A 23,816-nucleotide genomic window follows, 5' to 3' on the forward strand; every position below is an offset into this window, starting at 1 on the left:
GTACGCAATACTCCAAATACTCCATCTGTGGAGGGAAATTGACAGCCTGCGTTTCGGGTCGGGACCCTTCTTCAGACTGATGGAATAGAGGGGAAATAGCTGGTAGAAAGAAGGGAAGGGATGGAGTTTGCGCTTACAAGTGATTGGTGGGTCCAGGTAAGGGGTGGTGGATCTCACCCTCTTATTGTGCCAAAGCGTTCCCTTTAGAAGATAATTGTCTTCATTGTGCACATGGTTGCCTCGACCTTAGAAAGATTACAATTGTCATCAAACAGAGTTGGAGCAGATACATGAATTAGTTAGAGGCTGCAGCTGAAATGTCCAAGTGGATCATAGACTGCTGTCCGCATGAACACCTTTACACAATAGCTATAGTTGTTTTGTTGTTGTTGTTGTTGTGTTGTCCAGAGATGCTGCTTGACACGCTGCATTACTCCAGCACTTTGTTCTTTTATGTACCTGGGGACAATTTACAATTTTTACCGAAGCCAATTAACCTACAATCCTGTACGTCTATGGAGTGTGGGAGGAAACCAGAGCACCCGGAGAAAACCCATGCGGTTACAGGGAGACGTACAAACTCCGCTCAGACAGCACTAGTAGTCAGGATCGAACCCGGGTCTCTGGCGCTGTAAGGCAGGAACTCTACTGCTGCGCCACCGTGCCACCCTTGTTTAGAAACAAAAGCATCTTGACAGGCAAATACTTAAGTCAAGCAGCTTTAGGTTTCATTTACATGCACTCTAATTTTGTTTAAGAAAATTGATCCTCTGACCATCAAAGGCCCTGCATTAGGAGCCTTAGATTCTCCATCTCACTCCACTATCTTGTAAAGCTTCCAAAACGAGTCAGATTTCTGGTGAATTAAAAGATAATTTTTAAACCGCATTTAAACATTGGCCATTGTTGGCGTAGAAATGCATCAGACATATTTCTTCACGAACAGGGAGCTCGAGCTGGCAAGTCAAATCTGTACCAGTAACTCCCAATGAATAAGTTATTAGGTGAACTCAGAGGAATTCCATTGTGGCCATTTCATGCATCTTCAACAAGCAGGACACTCGCTGTGCTTCACTCCTGCACCGCACAAAATCATCCTTTGGTAGAGTGCTGCCTCACATCGCCAGAGACCCTCAGTTACAGTAGAGAGCATCTTGACTGGTTGCATCGCGGCTTGGTTCGGCAACTCGAACGCGCAAGAATGAAGAAGATTGCAAAAAGTGGTGAATGCAGCCCAGTCCATCACAGGTACTGATCTCCCCACCATCAAAGAGATCTACAGGAGTCGCTGCTGCAAGAAGGCAGCCAACATCATCAGAGACCCCCACCACCCTGACCACACTCTCATTTCACTCCTGCCATCGGGAAGAAATTATAGGAGCCTGAAAACTGTAATGTCCAGGTTCAGGAACAGCTTCTTCCTTACAACCATTAGGTTATTAAACACTACAGCCTCTAAATAAGCTCTGGACTACATAGACTTGGGGGCAATATTGTTTACTTTGCTCTATTATTTTTTATTTATCTGCATGTTTTGTTTAAGCATTATTATTTTCATATATATATATAAACTTATGATTAACTTTTTTGCTTTTATCATGATGTTTATATATCTGTTGTGCTGCTGCAATTAAGAATGTTATTGTTCTGTATCAACACAATAAAACACTCATTACTTGATTCTTCACACTTGACCTCGGGTACTGTCCGTGTGGTGTTTGCAAGCTCTTCCTTTTCCTCTGGGTGTTCTGGTTTCTTCCCCTCCCCCAGATCCCAGGGAAGTGTGGGTTTGTAGCTTAATTGGTCTCGGTAAAATTGCCCCTAGTGTGTCGTGGGATAACATACAGATTGCGTAAATAGATGATTGATGGTCAGTGTAGACTTGGTGGGCCGAAGGGCCTGTTTCAAAGCCCTACCTCTAAAGTAAACTAAACATCATATCCTTCTTACATCCAAGTTCTGTGTCAAATGCACAAGCATAACGAGAATTCAAGGCAGTGAAAACTAGGAGCCATCTTCAGAGATGATTTATGATGTGGGGAGAAAGTGAAGTTACTTTTGAAATGTTTTGTGCATGTATATTTTTGATAATACTAGTGGCATTGGGTGAATGACACAATAACATTCCCTCATTAAATCATCTTATTTTAAATGTTAATGAAATGCAGATTTGTGCCAAACAATGATGATGTGAAATTGCTGAAAATTGTAAATTTTAAATGCTCCTACTGTATATTTATCCCCACATGGAACTTACAAAGAAAAATCAGATTGAAGATACTCTTTCAGCATCCAGTATAAATTGTGATTCAATTTTTTTTCATGTTTTAAGTACTTAGAAATTCTACTTATGAACTACATCATAACATCTGAAGGCTATTTATCAGGCGGAGCGCCAGAGACCCAGGTTCGATCCTGACTACAGGTGTTGTGTGTACAGAGTTTGTACGTTCTCCCTGTGACCATGTGGGTTTTCTGCAGGTATTCCAGCTTCCTCCCACACTTCAAGGACGTGTGGGTTTGTAAGTCAATTGGCGTGTAAAAATATTGTAAATTGTCCTGAGTAGGATAGTGTTAATGTTCGGGCTGATTGCTGGTTGGCGTGGACTTGGTGCCAGTTTCCGGGATGCAGCTCTAAAGTCTAAAGTTTAAGGTCACTGGAGTTGTACCAATGGTTGAGAAACAAGCAGTCAACAAGTCAGTCGGTCGGAGTATTGAATACATGGGGAACTTTGATCCATTGTTCTGCTTTATTTTCCAATTGGCTTTCTTTTTAAAGATATTACACCTTGAATATTAACTGGATGAATTTGTGATGTGGGGGGGGCAGCATTGAATGAGGGCTGGCTTTGGGGAATCTCAGTGGCACGATTTAACTGCAGCCTCTTTAAAGTTGCCCAACTCTAACCTGCCCCCTGCCCCCGGGGGCAACATGTATGTGCATTGGGTCTGTCCAGAAAATTAGGGCCTGTACCTCCGGTGTAGCGCGGAGAGGTATTCACAGTTAAATGGACTGTACACAGAACCCATCACAATAACCTTGGCCAATGTTTGATGGTCATTACTCCAAATAAGCTCTGAGTAACGTAGACTTGGGGGCATTGGTTTTGTCTTTTTGCACTATAAGTGTGTGTGTGTGTGTGTGTGTGTGTGTGTGTGTGTGTGTGTGTGTGTGTGTGTGTGTGTGTGTGTGTGTGTATATGTTTGTGTGTGTGTGTATATATGTGTGTGTGTGTGTGTATGTTTGTGTGTGTGTGTATATATATGTGTGTGTGTGTGTGTGTGTATATGTATATATAAAATATTGTGTGGTGGTATATAGGATATCCCACAACACACACACACACATACAGATAATATACACACATAGAAATAATGGACACACACACACACACATAATGCATGTATAGGGATAGAGAGATGAAGACAGATAGATGAGAGAGAGGAGAGAGAGAGAGAGACAGAGAGGAGAGAACAGAGACAGAGACAGAGGGAGAGATAGAGATCACAGAGAGAGAGATAGAGAGACAGAGAGAGAGAGATAGATAGAGACAGAGAGAGCAGAAGAGATAGATAGATTATACAGAGATAATATATATTAATATATATACATATATATATATATATATACATATACATACCATACATATATACATATATACATACATATGTACACATACACACACACATATATATATATATACACAATGAACTTTTCATTTTGTTTACAGCGTACTATGTTTACATATCTGTTGTGCTGCTGCAGACAGGATTTTCATTGTTCTCTCTGGGACATGGCAATAATGATGTTGTAAGAATGTGCTGTAGACAGAGAGATGATGATGCTTGATTCTCTGAGATACTCCAGTGTTTTGTGTCTATCTTTGGTGTAAAAGCATCTGCAGTTCCTTCCTATGCAAAGTATCCTGGCAGGTTTTGAGTAAACTGTGCTGGTGAGAGAGGGAGAGGGAGAGAGAGAGAGATTTGTAGGATAATGGTATTATACTGGGTGATCGCTGTTAGTGTACAGGGTGATCACTTGTCAGCATGGACTCGGTGGGCCGAAGGGCCTGATTCCATTCTGTACCTCTAACACCTAAAGCCGAAAGTAAAGAGAGAGAGAGAGAGAAAGTGTGAGAGTGAAAAAGAGTGAGAATAAGTGACTAAGAGTGAGAGTGGAAGAGAATGAGTGTAAGAGTGAGAATGAGTCACAGGGAGTCTGAAGAAGAAAATGTCACCCATCAATGTTTTCCAAAGATGCTGCTTGACTCGCAAAGCTACTCTGGCACTTTGCGTCCTTTTGTGTAAACCAGCATCTGCAATTCCTTGTTACTACACTAAGACTGGCAGAGTATTTTCTAATGTTATGGGAAGCATTTTTATCTTTATACAAACAAAAACAAACCTGAAAGGAAAGAACATAAAACCATTGAAATGAAAGGAGTGAGAGCATAAAACCATCTCCCCCAATACCGCCTCAGCGCAGAGGGAGAAGAGGAGGGAAGAGACTGGAGACCTAAGACTTTTGCCTCCATCACAGTGAGGAGATGTTGGGTGGACTCACTGTGGTGGATGTTAATATGTGTTTATTGTTGTTTTTTATTGTATTGTATTGTATGTATGACTGCTTCAATTTCGTTCAGACTTCGATCTGAATGACATTAAAGGTTATCTTATCTTATCTTATCTTACCTTTAACCTGTGTCACAATATTGCAGGAAACATTTAGAAATATCCAAGCACTCATTATTATAAAGTTTTGCAACAGTAAAAAAAAACATTTGAGAAACACATAGAAGATAAACATCAGCGCAGGTTCAATAGTCTAATTCGAAACTAGATTCTAAGAGGAAGGATTTTGAATCCCTGAAGGACAAAATGATCAGGCTATTGTCTCAAATCCTCATGCACAATGTGCTTGGAGTTATTCAGTGGAGAATTATGTTACTAAGCAACTAAGTCCTGTGAAAGCAAATTTTGCAAAGCAATTTGACCATGGAATTGTTAATTATTAGGTAGCCCATGAAGAATGTCAACTATCTAATAAAAAGCATTTATTTGAGGATGGGGGAGGGAGATATTTTTCATCCAAGAAAAGAACTAGTCTTTCAAAAAGTGGTGCTTATGACTAATTAACTCGTTCTGTCGGAGAGCTGTGCACACACTTTGATAACTTTATTCAAGAATGTATTTTAGATTTGATTTTGTTGTTAATCAATAAACAGGGTTTCCATGTAACACTTTATAAAAGAAGTACCTGTATTCACAAATAGTCTTCAGTAGCTTCTACCTCATTTGTCAACTTCTGACATTAGACAAGCCAGTAGATTCACAAAATAATGAAGAAAATGCTTGATGTCTTCCTATGATTTACAATTAGGAAATTATTTAAATAGATAAATACTATATACGTTATTATATTATATTATTATATCTTTTATATCACATTATTATTGTCATACAATAATATAATATATATATTTCATAAAACAATGAAGAAAATTTGTGAGGTCTATTTTCATTTACAATTAGGAAATAATATATACATATTATATTTCAGCTGAAACAACTGAAAGTTAGGGGCGGCCCCTGTATATGAGTATTGCAATTAACAAAGACGAGACCATCTTTGTTTTAATCTATTCAGAGATTGTGTTTTGCAAAGGAGTGTTAAATCTTCAAATATCATGTTCTCGATCTCAGTTGGGATGCGACAGTGTGTCACAGAGCAAAGATAAGCTGTGTTTCCACTGAAGTCTAGTGAGGAGCAGATGGCACATAGAATTAGACTGGATTACAACATTGACCTGTGTAGTCTATAGATGAGAATCAGAACTAGGAGCATGGATGTGCAGTGTTAACTCTTACACAATACGATGTCAGTGCAATGCCATCGAGATGACACTGAGTTGAAATCTAATGATTGTTTTGTACTAATTAGGCATTTAGTGGGATTCGGTTTTTTTGGTAATGTTTTGCAAATTATTATTTATTTTGGGTTATGGACATATTAATAGGTTTTCTGATGGCACTTTGCTGATCATTTCTGTCAGGTACACAACACTCTAGCTGATTACAGCCTTTCACCTTGATGGCTCAGATAAACAATTACTACTGTTCTGACTGTAATTGTATGTGACAGAGGGTGACCAGGCGATGTCTTATTGTGTGTAATTGCTTTGTGATGGTCAATGCTTGCACATGTAACTAAATCCTGGAGAGACCCTTTGATAGATTATATAAAAAGTTATACAGCTAGGAAGAAGTAATTCCAGCCCAGTATACATGTTACATGTGAACCTGATATTCCAAACAATGTATCAGTGCATTAGATGTTTCCCAAGAAGTAAGAGTGTTTTTTAACTGGAATTGAGCTGTCAGTATCGAGCAATTGAATCAATTGGAAGACAACTGCAAATGCTTTCTAAACCAGATTGGTTAAAAAATCAAAATGGAGGTTAATAAGACAATAGAAAAACAATTAGTGAATAGGGTCTCATAATGTCTGACCACCGGTTTTGAACTGACAACATCCACTGTCAGTGGCACAGCGGTAGAGTTCTGCCTCATGGCATCAGAGACCCAGGTTCGATCCTGACTACAGGTACTATCTGTACGGAGTGTGTACGTTCGCCCTGTAATCATGTGGGTTTTCTCCGGGTATCATCCCACATTCGAAAGACGTGCAGGTTTGTAGGTTAATTGGCCTCTGTAAATTGGAATGCCGGAGGAAGAGCAAAGGGAGAAGGGGGGGGGGGGGGTGAGGGGAAAGAGGAGGGATTAAATGGTAATGGGGTCGCAGGGATGGGGGATGAGTGCATGAAAGAAGGACATTGAGCAGGGTGATGGGTGGAGAGATGGTGGTGAAATTTGTGTGCATTGGGATGGGAGGAGCATGAATAAGAGAGGGGGGTAGTACAGAGGTGGTGGCAGGGGGCAGGATGAGATCAGCAAATGGTGCTGGAGGAAACAGAGCAACTGGTGCACAAGCTGCATCAAATAAACACCTTACATGAGGGTTTGCCCCCTCCAGTTTCCACTGGTGAGAGAGTCTAGGACCAGAGGGCACAGCCTCAGAATGAAAGGACGTTGATACATTTTGAAAGAAGGCTGGTGGGACATAGAATTTCTCACGCTCAAAAAAATAAAAATAAAGAAAGCAATTTGCCCAAGGCTTCCAAATCTCCGTCATTCTGAATTACTGAATGGGTGGGGGATGGAGGGTGACGTCAGGTGGAGAGATGGTGGGAAAAACGGGAGCACACCTGGACAAATTGAATCAGTTGTGATCTTATTGAATGACAATACTTGTTCAAGGGACCAATTGGGGGGAGAGTTCCTTTCACAGCATGTGGGGAGTCTGGTCAGGGGTAAAGTTGCGGGGAGGGCAGGAGCGTTGAGAAGGAGGGGGTCGGGGATCATGCCAGTAACTCATTCACTCACCGCTGCCGCAGCGCTCCGGGCGCGGAGCCACCGCATTGTGGTCCAGGAGGGAAGCAGCTCGGATGGCTGCAAGTGGCCTCGGGACCGGACAGCAGAACTGGACGCCACCTCAGCACCTTCTGCCAGCCCGCTCACCTCTGGCAGTACACTCTGTCTGAACATCTCTCACCTGTCGCTCGCCGGTTTCGCTCTTGTCAGCCGCTGTCGGAATTTAAGGATTTGCGGGAAGTAGCTGACATGAGTGAGGCCAGCGAACGGCAGGAGAGTGGTTTTTAGACGGAGAGCACTGCCAGAGGTGAGCGGGGGCCGGCAGAAGGAGCTGAGGTGGCGGCCGGTTCCACTGTCCGGTCTTTCTTGGCTAACAACCTTCCAACTTTGGCTTCCAAAGACGCAGGTAAATTTTTGTGCCTTATTTTTGGGTAAAAAATAGCGTCTTCATTGCCGGGAAATACGGTATTTAAAAACATATAGCACCAAGAAATGTACTTACCAAATCATTTGTACACAAACTCCATTCTTCTCTCTATGTTTCTTAATATTCTCTTAAGATAATGGCAATCCATGTTTGAAAAACCCGGCAAGAAACTTACTGTGCATGTTCTGTATGCTGCTGCACATGCGCAGCACTGCAAAGGCAAAATTGCAGCTGCCTTCAGTCCCCTGGAAATTGACGGCTTGAAGCAGCGTCGATGGCACATCACCTGCACAGAGCTTCGCGTGTTACATGTACTGCGGATGAAAGGCACAGAGAATTATGCCACCTAAGAGATCGATCACTTAGTAAGGCATTATTCTCCCATGACTTTACTATTTATATTTAATAATAGTAAGATTAAACGAGAACTTACCAGTTTGAAGTTTGATCTTGATTTTATGAGGAGTTACGATGAGCGATTACGTGAAGAAGGGCCGTCCGTCTGCGTGCGCGTCAATCTTCAAAGCAGCGGTGTTAAATCACAGATAAAAAGAAGACCTGAGAATAGTAAGATTGTGAAGAAACTAGAACTTCCATATGACCTTGATAGTATGAGGGTGGGAGCGGTGGGCACGTAATCGCTCATCGTAACTCCTCATAAAATCAAGATCAAACTTCAAACTGGTAAGTTCTCGTTTAATCTTACTATTTTACGTCGGAGTCACGTGAGTGACTACGTGAAGATTTCAAAGCTCTGTGATTTTACGCCGGTTACGAATCCAGGCGTCACACACTGAATGGATTGACCATGGATGCGTGTAATCATTAAAGCATTCAGACATTACGTAGTTAAGTAAAGAAACTGATGCTTTAAATGAAAGAAAAGTTTTTAAAAAAGTTACCCCTTGGGGGGGAAACTAAGGGACAGAACTTAAAATGGTACGTGCAAACACCCCCAGTCCGGTTATGGGTTTGTTATAAAACCGGTGGACCGTTATTTCATTCGTCCATCCTGCAGCCACTAGGATGTCATCAAGGGGCACGTCCATAGCTCTTGCTGCCGACGTAGATGCAGCCCTGGTGGAGTGAGATTTAACCATATAAATGTTTACTCCTGCTACCGCCATTACCTCTTTTGACCATCCGGAGATGGTTTGAGTTGACACCTTTTGGTGTGTTTTTTTTTATGGCTGATGAGGACCGATTGTTCTGAGCCTCTGAGGTTCTCCGTAACTCTCAGATAGTGGTGTTAGTATGTTACCACCCACACAACCGTTGGTCCTCTGGATATGCCAAGAACTGGATCTCCATCCCTGGCATTCCTGGCCTGCTCTGTTTTATCAGGTTCCTGATTAGGAATGTTATGTTGTTCATATTGGTGGTCATGTAGTCCAACCGTAGCTTTTGCAGTGTCTGGACTCTTTGTCAGCATACCACCTTCAGGGTTAGTTATAGGCGGTCCCCACTGTCAAAGTAGGGTTTGTACCACGCTCACATCCCATGTGTCAGTGTACCTTGGCCTTGGAGGTCTTAAATTGTAAATTCCCTTCATGAATTTTGTTGTAAAGGGGTGCGTTCCTATCGAACTGTGCCCTGCTTCCAGCATCAGATTGGAGGAGAGTGCGCCTCTGGCACTATAGATGCACTATAACTTAGTTTATAGTTATAGTACAGTTGATAGGAACTCCAAGACATCCGTTATCCGAACTGTGTTGTATTTGTTCGGACAGTCCTATGCCTTGAAATGGCCTCCTCAGAATCTGCAGACCAACAAGTTATACGTTCATGTAGTGGATGATTGCTCCCTGTAACTGGGTTCACTAGGAGGTCCCTGCTCTTGGGTACAGCCATTACTGGCTGGACTATAATTCCCAACATTTTTGGGGACCAGGCTTGAGTAGGCCAATCTGGCACTACCAATATGCCTGCGGTTTAGTCTTGCTTGATTTTTGTCAAGCATCGGTTTGTGAGACAAATTGGCGGAAAGCATACATAAACATTCCTCCCCAATTGAGGGAGAAAGCATCCACTGCCTTGCTCCTGGATCCAGCTCACAGGACACATATCTGGGTAACTAATGGTTAGTCTAGATGCAAACGGATCAACATCTGGTATGCCAAATCGTGTAGTTATTTTGTTAAATACTGTCTGATTCAACATCCATTCTGTGTTGTTATTAAACATTCGTGATCCAGCATCTGTCACCGTGATATCTACCTCGTAGATTTCCCAAATATTCCTCTCGATACACCAGTGGCAAATGAGGTTCGACAATCTGTCGTAAGATACAGATTTTACACCACCCTTGTTAATGGATATATGCCACCGCAGTGGTGTTATCAATCTGAATTTGAACAAGCACTGGTTGCATATCGCTACAGAGAACCTTGAGTCCATATTGTGCCCCCAACAATTCTGGGTAATTGATTCCATGTGTTGGGGAATTACAGACTCCTGCTCATTCCATCTGCCCCCACAGCTTTAGACTGTGTTGGTGTCTCCCCATCCTTAGCCGCTTGCATAGGTCTGAAGAACCCTCGATGGCTTTTGAGCAAAATTTCCCTGAGCTGTCTCCCATTCATTATCCACCATAGTTATTCAACAATGGCCTCTGCTGGCAATCCATAGTTTGCCAATTCAGCCTGCATGTAATCTGAGTGTTCGTTCCTTTGCTTACTGTAAGTTCTGATAATGCAAAGGCCCGTACTGCTGGGAATGCAGCTACTATTTCCCAATTACACTCGCTGTTTGCCTGATAGATGGCTAGAATTTGACTATCAGGTCATTGCAGGCTTAATTAATATTGTCGTTTGCCCCTAGGCAAAGTCACCAACATATTTACTGTTTTTGATAGTAAATTCTAGGTAATCAATTACCCTTGTAGGTGTCAATTTTGATTTAACTGGGTGGATGAGGTAACCAATCCTTTCAAACAGGGTTTTGGTTTGCTTGACTGATGCTTCTGCCAATTCTTGGTGACTCCAAAATGAAAATGTCCTCCAAATATGCCATTACTATGTGGTTTTGAGACCTTTGTAGTCCCAGAATTGGTTTCCGTAGTTTAGTCAATAGTCTAGGAGCTGATGTCAACCCATTTGGCAGCCATGCCATCCAGTTAAACTTCAAATATCTCCTGTTCTTAATGAATAGACACCGAATAGTATGCATCTTTGAGGTCGATGCATGCCATGTGACCATTTTATAGGAAGCTCCTATAAAACAGACCATAACAAAAATTGCTGTTTCTAAAAGTCTGTACTGCACAAATGAGTTAAACCTGGATGAAGTGACATCCTCCATCTGTCACCTGTCCTGGAAGGCAATCCTGCCCAAAATACTGGGCCTGTCTTGAAGACAATTCCGGTCCGAGTTCCAAGTCTGCTTGGAACCTATGTATGTTGTGCAGTAACAAATAATCACATGTTGTTATCTGTTTTTTAAAACTAAATCTGAAATTCATGTTATTGTCATTTTGAACAAAAACACAAGAGTAAAATTACCAACATGTAACTGGTCCACAATCCCTTGTTTCAGTAAACCCAAACCCACCTACCTCCATGGCTACCGGTGGTCTTGTGGTAAGCCCAAAGGCCCCTGATGCGGGTTCCTTTTCTCTCCTTGATTGGGAGTTGGACTGGTAGGAAGTGTGGATTCCATGTTTCTCCTGACCTCTGCTTGGGTCTTGGTCTGAAAACCTTATCATACTGAGCTTGCCTTGTCGGACAATTCTGGCCATAATTCTGAGTCTGCCTTGAAAGACGACTCTGATCATATTTCTGTGCCCAGCTTTCAAGCTACCACCGGCTTCAGTGAACTGCTTACCCCCTATGGAGGTGTGGGGTGTGTTGTACGCCTACTGATGAAGTTTGCTTGTCATTGGTACCTTGATTGGTCCGACAGCTTTTGCTTCCTTCTTCTGGTCTTACCTGAAGAGAGGATTCGGCGGCTGGTTTCTCCAAAGTCACCCTGATAGCGCTGTCCCCTTGCCAGCATTTGTGCGGATATTCTGCCAACTGCTGTCTCTTGAGGCCATATGCATGTGCTTCAGTATGTTCATACTTTAATTCGAGATCAGTTACCTACTGATCTCGAAACCAAATTTCGTTTGAACGTTATGTGAGGTTCAAATGACAAATGAATGGTATTGTATAGTATTGTAATTCGAGATCAGTTACCTACTGATCACTCACACTCCTCTCCATTGAGAGTGAGATTTGTAGGTAGCCCTGAAAACAGGTGCTGCCGCAGGCCCCTGAGATTACCTGCGCTGACATGGCCCCTCCAGCGGGCCTAAATGAGATTCTTGCTTTGGGTCAGACTGAAACTGACCGTGAAAGCTCCTCTCCTCTGAGCAGGAGACATTTTCTAGATCTCTATCCAGGGAAGCACCCAGTGGAACCTGGATTATTGCAGAAGTATTTCTTTTCTTTTGTGCTTGTTATTTATTTTATGTAAAGCTTTTTGGTGCAAGTTAACTTAAACAGTGCTATATAAGTAAAAGTTACTTACTTACTACCTTTCTTCTGCTTGTCCCTGGGAAGGTTCCCCCCCCCCCCCCTGCTTTTGTACTCTGATTCAGAGTGGTTTCTTCCATATGTACTTTCCCCTCCAATGGGGAAGACATTGGGTTGCCCCATTATGCGAGGCTCCCGGTACTGCCTGCTGCTGTAGGCCCTGGCTGACACAGCTCTCTCCTTAGAGCAGGTCATTGTTGGAGCAACTTCTCCAAAAGTTGCTCCTATGTGGGAGAGTCGTCCTCAGACGCTCTCCGTTGAGGGAGGGTATCCCTTTCCCTCCCCAGACTCTTCTGAGTCAACGGGTTGTTTGACTTGCGAGTGGATTTTCCCGTACTGCAGGACCACAAACGGAGCTCTCCTCCTGCAACAAGTCTCCTGCCGGTTCAGCTGCCGGCGCTGTGTCGGGAAACACCGTCGCCCGCTACTGGGAAATGCTGCGGTCTTCGGCAACCGACTTCCCCGCAGACCGTATCCTCGACATCTGGGCCCTGAAATTACAAAAAGTTTCAAGCCCGAAAGAACGCAGGTAAGTGATTCAACTTTCCTTACCTGCCCATCCTAACGGCCTGGGAGGACGCAGTGCTTCTCCAGTCCGTCGCGCGTTGCGTTCAGACGTAATGACGTGCACGCAGACGGATGGCCCTTCTTCACGTAGTCATTCACGTGACTCCGAAGTAAAATGACCATTTAATTATTTTAGTCAGGGTAGGCAGTGCCTACCATGCCTACCCTGACGGCATGTGTCTGATGGAAACAGGCCCTTCAGCCCACTGAGTCCACACTGACCAACAATCACCTCGTATCCTACACGCTTGGGACAATTTACAGAAGCCAATTAACCTACAAACCCACACGTCTTTGAAGTGTTGGAGAAAACCAGAGCACTTGGAAAAAACCCACGTGATCACAGGGAGAATGGACAAACTGTGTACGGATGGCACCCAAGGTCAAGATCGAACCCAGGACTCTGATGTTGTAAGGCAGCAACTCTACCGCTGCGCTACTGTGCCACCTCTGTTTAGTCACTGCTGCCTCCAAGCCTCTCTTTGTATTTTGAAGAAGGTTTCAAACCTTTTGGCTTGATTGCTTTTTACATGAGAAATCTGACTACAGTGTACTACAGTACGGGCAGCACGGTGGCACAGTGGTAGAGTTGCTGCCTGACAGAGAACCAGCTTCGATCCTGACTACATCTGTACTGAGTTTGCACATTCTCCCCATGACAGTGTAGATTTCCCCCAGGTACTCCGGTTTCCTCTCACATTCCAAAGACATACAGGTTTGTTGGTTGATTTGGCTTTGGTAAAAATTGTAAATTGTCCCAAGTGTGTCGGATAGTGCTGGTGCACATGGTGGTCGCTTGTCGGCGTGGACTCAGTGGGCTGAAGGGTCTGCCTCCTTGCCATTTCTCTAAACTAAACTAAGCTCAACTACATGCTGTGAACTAAATTAGCCGAAAACAGCCAAGAAGCCCACATTTAGCACCACTGATAGATATAAAGCGTACTGATGAATCGATTGTGGTCTTAGTCACATGGAACCTGGTGAACCGGGTATCACACTGATCCATTCATTGCCTGCTTCTAAGATTTAATCTCCAATGCAACACTAATGCATTTGAGAGTGTTTTAAATGATCATTCAGGGATTTAAAGTTCAAAAATGTGAGGAAACACTCACTGAATTAAGCCTGAACCCACAGGGAAAAGAAATGAAAGGATGGCATGATTCATCTCTTTCACAAGTTGAAAAGCAGGCCTGTGCTGCTTTAATGATGATTTCAGACCAAAAGGGCAACACAAAATTGGAAGCCTTAAACACGAATACCAGATGTGATTGGTATGAAAAAAAGACGTTTCTGGATAATTTTGTAAAACATTTTGAAACACGTTGGGCCTGACTTGAATTATTTTTAGTTCGGAAATTCTGCAGATTCCTTTTAGAACACAATATTTCCTATCCTTTGTTAAGGATGTCGATCCCTTGTCGATGTTGTCATCCTGGAAAGAGTGCAGAGAAGATTTACGAGGATGTTGTCAGTAGTCGAGAGCCTGAGCTATGGGTAGAGGTTGAGCAGACTTGGAGCTTATTCCTTGGAGCGCAGGAGGATGAGGGGTGATCTTACAGGTGTACACAACCATCAGAGGTATAGATCGGGTAAACGCACAGTCTTTTACTCAGAGTAGGGGAATCAAGAACCAGAGGACATAGGTTTAAGGTGAGTGGGGAAAGATTTAATCGGAACCTGAGGGGCAACGTTTTTACTCAAAGGGTAGTAGATGTATGGAACGAGCTACCAGAGGAAGTAGTTGAGGCAGGTACTATAACAACATTTAAAAGACATTTGGACAGAAACATTGGGAAAGATGGGTTTCGATGGATATGGGTCAAACGCAGGCAAGTGGAACTTGTGTAGATGGGGCATGTTGGTCGGCATAGGCAAGTTGGGACAAAGGGCCTGTTTTAATGCTGTATTCTCTATGACTTTCATGACCATGTCAGAATGCCATCCAGGTTCAATTCAATCTGCCACAAGATTGGATTTACAACAAGATTTTTTTGAATTTATGTGCCCAGGAATCTATTTCTAAAAGCAGTAGTACAGGGTTAAAACACAAAGAGCTGGGGGTTTTTAGCGGGTCAGGCAGCATCTGTGGAAGGAATGGACAGATGACAAGACAATAATAATCAACTAAACTAAACTAAATTGCGTTCAATTTGCTGTACTAATTATGCAAGCTGACATTTAGCACAAAAAGCTGGAGTAACTCAGTGGGTCAGGCAGCATCTCTGGAGAAAAGGAATAGGTGGCATTTTGGGTTGAGACCCTTCTTCAAACACTTTCAGCATGATGTGCACTGCCCTACAAGTCGGATGTGAGGTAAAGCCAGGGTATGCAACCTATATGCACCACTGATTTGACCTTAGCTTTGCCTTAAGCTTTGCTAAATTGAACAAAGAGGATTCAGGGAATGTCAGGAGTGTACCACACACTGGAAAGGAGGCATTGGAAACTGGGGGATGCTCCTCAACCTGAACTAGTTAAAGAGCTACAGCCTCGCAGCATCTGTGACCCAGGTTCAGTCCTGACCTTGGCTGCTGCCTGTGCAGAGTTTGCACGTTCCCCCAGTGACCGCATGGGTTTCCTCCAGGTGCTCCGGTTTCCTCCCACATCCCAGTACTACAGTGCAGCTTAAGTGGAGGTTAAGTGGACTCTGTAAAAAGAGAAAGTGGGATAACATAGAGCTGGTGTGAATGGGTGATCAATGGTGGGCGTGGACATGGTGGCTGATGGGCCTGTTTCCATACTACATCTTTAAATCAGTCTAAACTGACAGGGGAGGAAACCTCAGCAACAATAAACTTCTATGGACTGTCTTTGGTTGCACAACAGACCTCGTTCTCTGCAGTATCAAGGCCATCTAGTATAATAATCTTTTAATAAATTCATTAAAAAGACAGTCAATATCGTCAAAGCTCCTCACCACCTTGGCCATGCTCTCATTTTGTAGTTGCTGAGGTTGGTGTTGTTCAGTGTTCAAGAGCATGCTGGTTGTTGGGAAGAAGCCGTTCGTGGACCAGGTGCTAATGGTTCTCAAGCTCCTGTATCTTCTTCTCGATGTGAGGAGTGAAATGTGAGCGTGGCCAGGTGCTGTGGGTCTTTGATGATATTGGATTCCTTTTCAGTGAATTTTTAAAATATATTTATTATATTTTATCTGTACGAATTGCATTTATGGGCCTGTTAAGCTGCTGCAAGCAAGAATTTCATTGTTCTGTTGTCAGTAGTTTAGTTTAGTTTAGATAACCAGCATGGAAAAAGGCCCTTCGGCCCACCGAGTCCCTGCTGACCAGCGAACACCCCGAACACTTGCATTATCCAAGGAACTATTTACAATTTTTACTGGAGCCAATTAGCCTACAAACCAGTATGTCTTTGGCGTGTGGGAGACAACCAGAGCACCCGGAGAAAACCCACACAGGTCACGGGGAGAAGGTACAAACTCCGTACACACAGCACCCATGGACAGGATCGAACCCGGGTCGCTGGCATAGTAATGCAGCAATCCCGCTGTGCCACTGTGCCGCCCTGTATTTGCTTAGGTTTTTCCCGTCAAATTTAAATCCTGGTAAATCCCTCACGATGCCAGCTCATTCGCATCCTCCATGCTCACTGCTCATTTGTTCAGTTTAGTTTATTGTCACGTGTACCGAGGTACAGTGAAAAGCTTTTGTTACGTGCTAACTGGTCAGAGGAAATGCACCACATGATCACAATTGATCCATTTACAGTGAGTTGGTACATGATAAGGGAATGACATCTAGTGCAAGGTAAAGCCAGCAAAGACCGACCAAGGATAGTCCGAGGGTCATCGAAGATGTAGATTGTAGACAGCCCATTAAACACAACTGTAAACAAACAGTACATATGACATTTAAGCACTCTTGTTTCTTGATTCTTGGTGCAAAAGCATAAATCATGTTACTCGCTGAAGAAACTGAAATGACGCTATTCAAAGCCATGAGGAAAACCTCCATCTATCTCACTCTACAAGTGTGCAGGTGCATTTTGTTCCTTGTTCCCACCCCCCGTGCTCCAGCTGAGAGTGGATGCTGGAATAATATTTTGGCAGCAGCCAGATGATCAAATGCCTGTGGGTGAAGTAGTAAAAAACAAGGAGCAGAAGCATACAAACCAGAGAATTAACCACCTGGGCTTCTCTGTGATCCGAGCCAACAAAGTGGGCTAACAAGGCAATGAGTAAATGCTCCCCATCTCCAAACCTGTAGGTTTCATCATCCCTTTCCCCCTAGAGACTATCCTCCCTGCCGATGAGCGAAATAAAAGCTTACCTAGATGCCACTCCATACCTCCGCCACTTCTGCAGACTGGCTCAGTACCACTGAAGATAGACACAAAATGCTGGAGTAACTGAGCGGGCCAGGCAGACTGAGTCCGAAGAAGGGTCTCGACCCAAGACGTTACCTATTCATTTTCTTGAGAGATGCTGCCTAACCTGCTGAGTTTCTCTATAGTTCCTTCCTACACAGCTCAGTACTAGCCCCAGCTAAACATTTCCTATAACCATTCATCATTCACAGAAATGGAACAGGCCCATGCCCTCCAGACCTCCCCTCACACGAACAAGTAAGTTGCCTTAAGCAGACACATTCACCTCTTATTTCCTCTTCTCCTCCCTCCATCCTATTCCCCTGTCCCAAGATTGGCAGATTTGGTAGTGCCACAAGCCTCTTCATGTTCAAACACACCTCTTCTGTGTCTTTTTCCAACCAACTCTTTCCTTCACATAACTCTAATTCCCCTTCACAATATCTCCAGTTGCCAACCTATTGCCATTAACTCAATTGACAATTTGTGTCAGCTGTTATACTGGAGAAGGGCACAAAATGCTGGACTAACCTAATGAGACAGAGGAGGAGAGAAGGAATGGGTGACGTTTCAGGTCGAGACCCTTCTTCAGACAGAGTGATGGGAGAGAAAGACATAGAGATATGGAAGGGTAAGGTGTGAAAATGACAAATTAAAGGGGAGGGTGATCAAGGAAAATGTAGAATGGTTCATTGTCAGAGGAAGGTGATATGGAAGCATACAATCAGTACAATTTATTCAGGAGGACAGTGAAACTAATTGGAGAACTAGGATGGGGAGGGACGGAGAGAGAGGGAAAGAAAGGATTACTTGAAATTAGAGAAATCAAGAATCATAGTTGGGTTGTAAGCTGCCCATCTTATACAATGGAGTTGTGACTCGGTAGGTGAAGATGTGAAGTTAATTCCCATATCATCTGTCACTGGGTGTGTAGGAAGGAACTGCAGATGCTGGTTTACGCCAATGATAGACACAACATGCTGGAGTAACTCAGCGGGTCAGACAGTATCTCTGGAAAAAAGGAAGAAGTTATGTTTGGGTTTGGGACCCTTCTTCAGACCATCAAGAGAGGTGAAGGGGTTAGGTAGAGAGTGCTAGACTCCCCTGTGGCCTTACCCCACAATTTCACACAGCGGGCCGAGCCGGTCGAGGGTGATGGAGGAGGCCATGCAGCAGCCTGGGTCTTAACTGGATCGGGAGCAGTTCCAGTACAACGTGGACTTTAGAATTTTTGTAAATGGTGCCAAAAATATGGCGAACCGTGCATGTGTGATCTATGCAAAAAAACTTACCTGTGAAGTGAAAATAAAGCAACATTGAGAATGACCTTACAGAGTCAAGAATCAAGTCAAGGGTGTTTAATTGTCTTATGCACTGAGAATGAGATAATAAGATTCTTACTTGTTGCAGCTCCTACATGCACTTTGATGTAACCACGCCACGAATAAATGTACAGCAATAATGCAACACATCATCAGTTATACTTGGTAACGAGACTATATTATTGCAAGCTGATGTATAAAGCACAACCCTTATATAGGACCCATAGTAGTTCGCTGCCTGTAGCTAAGGAGTATTTTGTGGAAACTTCTACGGCTATTATCTTTCTTTACGCACACACACCGTTAATTTCCCTGTCTTCAACAGGGTTTTGGTCATTTTATGTTGCTCTCCAATCCTCTGTAGGACAAATCCTCTTGGCAGCATTACACACCACTTCTCCACAACTAATACATTCATTAATCACTTTAATTAGTCTCAAATGGATCACTTTTCTCTGTGCGTGTTATTTCTCAACAAAATAGCTTAAATACTTGCCATTATTTCTTTTCCAAAAAGAACGCAACCCGTTTTAACCAGCTTGTTTTCACACTTATGAATTACATTCAATTTGTTTGTGACTTGCGTGTGTCACTTGTAAGCTTATTATAAGACTCTATCATAATATTATCACTGTTCTCCAGAGGATTCCTACTTCAGAATGATAGGACTGACAGGAACTTAGTCTTAGAGTCATACAGCATGGAAGCAGGCTTTTCAGCCCAACTCATCCAAATCGATCAAGCTGCCGAACTACTCTGGTCTCATTTGCCTGTGCTTTGCGCATATCCCTCCAAACAAGAAGCAAAATGTTTTCACAGAGTTCATCCTCACTGTCTGAAGAAAGGTCCCGACCCAAAACATCGACTGTCATTTCCCTCCATAGATGTTGCCTGATCCGCTGGGTTCCTCCAGTACTTTGTGTTTTATTGTAAGTTAATGATGTTCAAAGATGGATCAAAGTTCTCCTCTGCAACTCTCCACCAACCATGGAGCTGTAAGGGGGTGATTTAATCAATATATTTCATGCATTGTATCAATTTTTGATCCAAACTTTCATTTGAAATTCTTATTTTTGTTATTTTTAAAACATTATAACATCATATATACGTATTATTTATTAAGTTAATTTCATAAAACATAGGAGCAGAATTAGCCCATTCAGCCCATCGCGTCTTCTCCGCCATTCATCGATGGCTGATTTATCTTTCCCTCTCAACGCCATTTTCCTCCCTTCTCCCCTTAACCTTTAACATCTTACAACTCAAGAACCTATCAATCTCCGCTTTAACAATACCCAATGATAGCCTTCACAGCCGTCCTCATCTCTCTTCTATAGGTACGTCCTTTCAATCTGAGATTGTGCCTTCTGGTCCTAGACTCTCCCACTACTGGAAACATCTTCTCCACATCCACTCTATCTAGGTTTTTCATTATTCGGTTAAGTTTCAATGAGATTTCCCCCTCATAAAAAAGTATATGTTATTACATACACTTACATATATATATATACTAGACTAAGTGGGACCCGTTGGGTCCCATATTCACATGGGAGGGCTGGTCCCCCAACTCAATATTCTACCTCTCCACCAATTCCAATATTAGTGGCCAGTGGGGGGGGGGGGGGGGCTCTCTGGAGCGCCATTATGGGTGTTGTGGGCTGAAGGGACTGGTTTCCAGAGGGCTAGTATGGACAGTGTGGGCCGAATGAATTATTTGGCTGGCAGCTCAGTCACTCAGGCCTGGTGGGCTGGCAGCTCAGTCACTCAGGCCTGGGTGGTCTGGCAGCTCAGTCACTCAGGCCTGGTGGGCTGGCAGCTCAGAAACTGCCAGAAATTCTGCCCAAAACAGGTGAGAGATTCTGTGAGAGATAAGGGGGAGAGGGTGGAGAATCAATGTTAGACATTTTTCATCTTTTTCTGCAGCTCACAGCCATGAAAGAGGAAAGTCTATCCTGGCCTGGATCTCAAAGGGAGCCTTGTAGGGGGAATACTTACTGATGGGCCAAAGGGACTCCTCCTGGGCTAGTACAGGCCTGATGGACCGAAGGAGCGCGTCTAAAAACAAGTTTCAGAAGGCAGTGCATGTATCAGTGCAGTGAACCACATTTGTAGCTGTGCGGCAGAGACATTGCTTTATGTATACCAACGCCTACAGGGGTTGTGCTGGTGTACTGGTTGGCGTGGACTCAGTGGGCCAAAGGGCCTGTTTCTGTGCTGCACCTCTAAAGTCTAAAACCATTGATGCAATCGATGACATCCCGTATGCTGTGGATGACGTGTCTTTTGTGTAGCGAGAGATGGATCTTCCAGTTTTCATGCAGCCGATTGCCGAATTTATTTTAATTATCAGTGTATTGAAGCAGAGCAGCTGTGACCTCAATTATATGAAGAGTGTTTTTGTACAGGTTGCCTGACTTTGTAGAAAAGGATTCTGTAGCGGGAATCTGAGCGCTGTCACTTTTACCACAGCTGGCATTGCTGACACAGCTGCTAATTTAATGATGATGGAGATTAAAAACTTAACTACGTCCTTTTGTAACAAAAGCATTTTCCCACAACAGTTGGAAAAGACTCAAGAAACAAATGAATTCTAATCTTTCGAGGGTTTTGCATTGCACTGGTAATAGCTCAATGACAATATCTGCAAATATTGGTACCTGGCACCTTGTTATCAGTGTTGTAACCGAATCAAGTGAAGCAGATGATGTTTTGAACTCTAGTTTAGTTTAGAGATACAGCTTGGGAAATAAGCTCTTTAGCCACCAAGTCGATGCTGACCAGCGATCCCTGCACACTAACACCATCCTACACACGCTGGAGACAATTTACAATTTTACCAAGCCAATTAGCCTACAAACCTGTACGTACTTGGAATTTGTGAGGAAACGTAAGCTTCCACAGAACTCTGGAGAATGACTATAAGATTCAGGCTTACGATTGTATATGTATTTTGTGAGTAGAAAGCAAGTTTTAATTATAGAAAAATAGCGTGGAAACAGGTCCTTTCGGCCCACCGAGTTTGCGCTGCATACAAACTCCGGACAAGCAACAGCAATAGTTAGGATTAAACCCGGGTCTCTGATGCTGTGAGATAGCAGCTCCATTGTTGCGGCACTGTGCCAAAACTCCAATGAATTTATCCTTTCTGATCTCTGTGTTGGATAAATATGAAATAGTTGTACACATGCAAACTCCAATGCATGGAGTTTGTGCCATGGTTTAGATTTAGCCAAGTGATGCCTGCCAACCACACTCATTGCTTGGACCATCAGTGATCTCTCATTTACCCAGTTTAGATTCTCAGAGCCAGACTCTTTGGCTGAGGGAGATGCAGAGTTGTTTAGTGTTGTCTCCCACATGGAGCAGGTCCTTTGGTATAATATAATCAACTGACATGCGTCAACCAGTCAAAGACCCACACATGTGGAATCCACTTGTTCAATAAATATACAGATGCTCCCTGACTTACATAAGTCAGATGTTACGTAAGTCAGAAACTGAAGTACTAATGTGCACATGTAAACTTACTATTCGACACGGAGACCACGTGGGAGCTCCATCATGGAGATGTTAACATTGACCATATTAGAGTTATTATAAAATGGAGGATCTTTGCAGCTGTAGGGTCAGCTTGGTCTTTTTCTGTGTAAAGCTACAAGCTACATGCTGCAAGCCGGTGCCAGAAAGTCTAGGTCCTAGATTGAAATATCAGATAAGGTGAGGTCCAGATGTCCTCCCTGTTGTTAAAATGTATGAGGACTTTGCAAAGAAGCTCAGAGGTGTTGCAGATTAACAGGATTGGCCCACTGCAGAAGGGTTGTAAATATTGTTAATAATGTTGCAAGGTGTTTGTATTACTGTTTGATGATTGGCTGAAGTGTGAAGCCTTGTTTGAATTGTTTATACTCCCTAGGAGAATGTTGCATTACTTGGATCAACTGACTTCTTTTCAGAAGCTTCTGTGGAAACATTGTAATGGGGCGCTTTGTAATTGGGTTGGGGAACTGACAATGTAATCAATGTAATCAATATCTGTGATTGGTTTGTAGGGGCTGCCACCCCATTGTAGTTCTGCATCGCAGGGTCTGAGGACCAAAAAAAAGTGATCCCCATCAGGATCATTGTCGATCTTCTGGAGGGACGCTTGGGACAGCGTATCCTTTTGGAGGTATCTGCTTGCACGAAGCTGAAGGGCTTGGACAAGCAGAGACAAGGATCGATCCCGCAGTGGTTAGGTATTGTATAGGGAGTTTGTTATTGTTTCATAAAATAAAGGTTAGTGGTCCAGTGCTTGACTCAGTGTTTTACTGAGCTAGACTAAGGGGGGTTAGCTCTGGGAGCATAATTACAGAGACAATGGGGGAGCACCAACGTGGAGACCATGGGGAAGCTCCAACGTGGAGACCATGGGGAAGCTCCAACATGAGGACCAGCGGGGGGAGCTCCGACACGGAGACCACGTGGGCTTCAGTTAGCTTAAATAATTCATTATATAAGTGTGAGTTTACGTTAGTCACCTATTATGTAAGTTGGGAGTGCCTGTACAGATTTGCAGTTTAGAGATGTGTCTGCGAGTTCTGGATTTTCATATTTTGGAACACATGAGCCAAAGTCCCAAAGACGTACAGTTTTGTAAGTTCATTGGCTTTGGTAAACATTATAAATTGTCCCTAGTGTGTGGGACAGTGCTAGTGTACGGGGTGATTGCCGGTCGGCACAGACTCGGTGAGCCAAAGGGCCTGTTTTCCTCTCTAAAGTCTAAAGTAAAGAAATGCACTCCCTTTAGAGCCTGAAGCTGCAACAGGCATGTTCATCGAGAGATAAACTGTTCATTATCTTGGAAATTGCAGTTGACATGGTGATGGCGTGGAAGTAAAACACTTTTATATCAAATTCTCCTTTGATATTTATTTGAAACTGTTCAATGCTTTCAGTAATGCAGCAGGAAAAGGAATTTTACCAGCCTTAAATCATTAAACTTGATTACATCCCTAATGATAATTTCTAGCTTAACAGAAAGGAAAAACTATTATGTCGAATACAAATATGTCCTAAATTCTCTGTGTTACCTGAGGTAAAATGTGCTCATTTCAGTTGTCATTAGCAGATTTGAGAGTCCTCTGTGTTGCATTTGGGAAACCTTTGGATACGGTAGCTTTAAGTGGTATTAGACTCTGCTTCTGATTGATTTTAAGTACCCAGTATTATTATGCTGAATCCATTAAGATA

This window comes from Amblyraja radiata, chromosome 14, assembly GCF_010909765.2.
Source record: "Amblyraja radiata isolate CabotCenter1 chromosome 14, sAmbRad1.1.pri, whole genome shotgun sequence".
NCBI lineage: Eukaryota > Metazoa > Chordata > Chondrichthyes > Rajiformes > Rajidae > Amblyraja > Amblyraja radiata.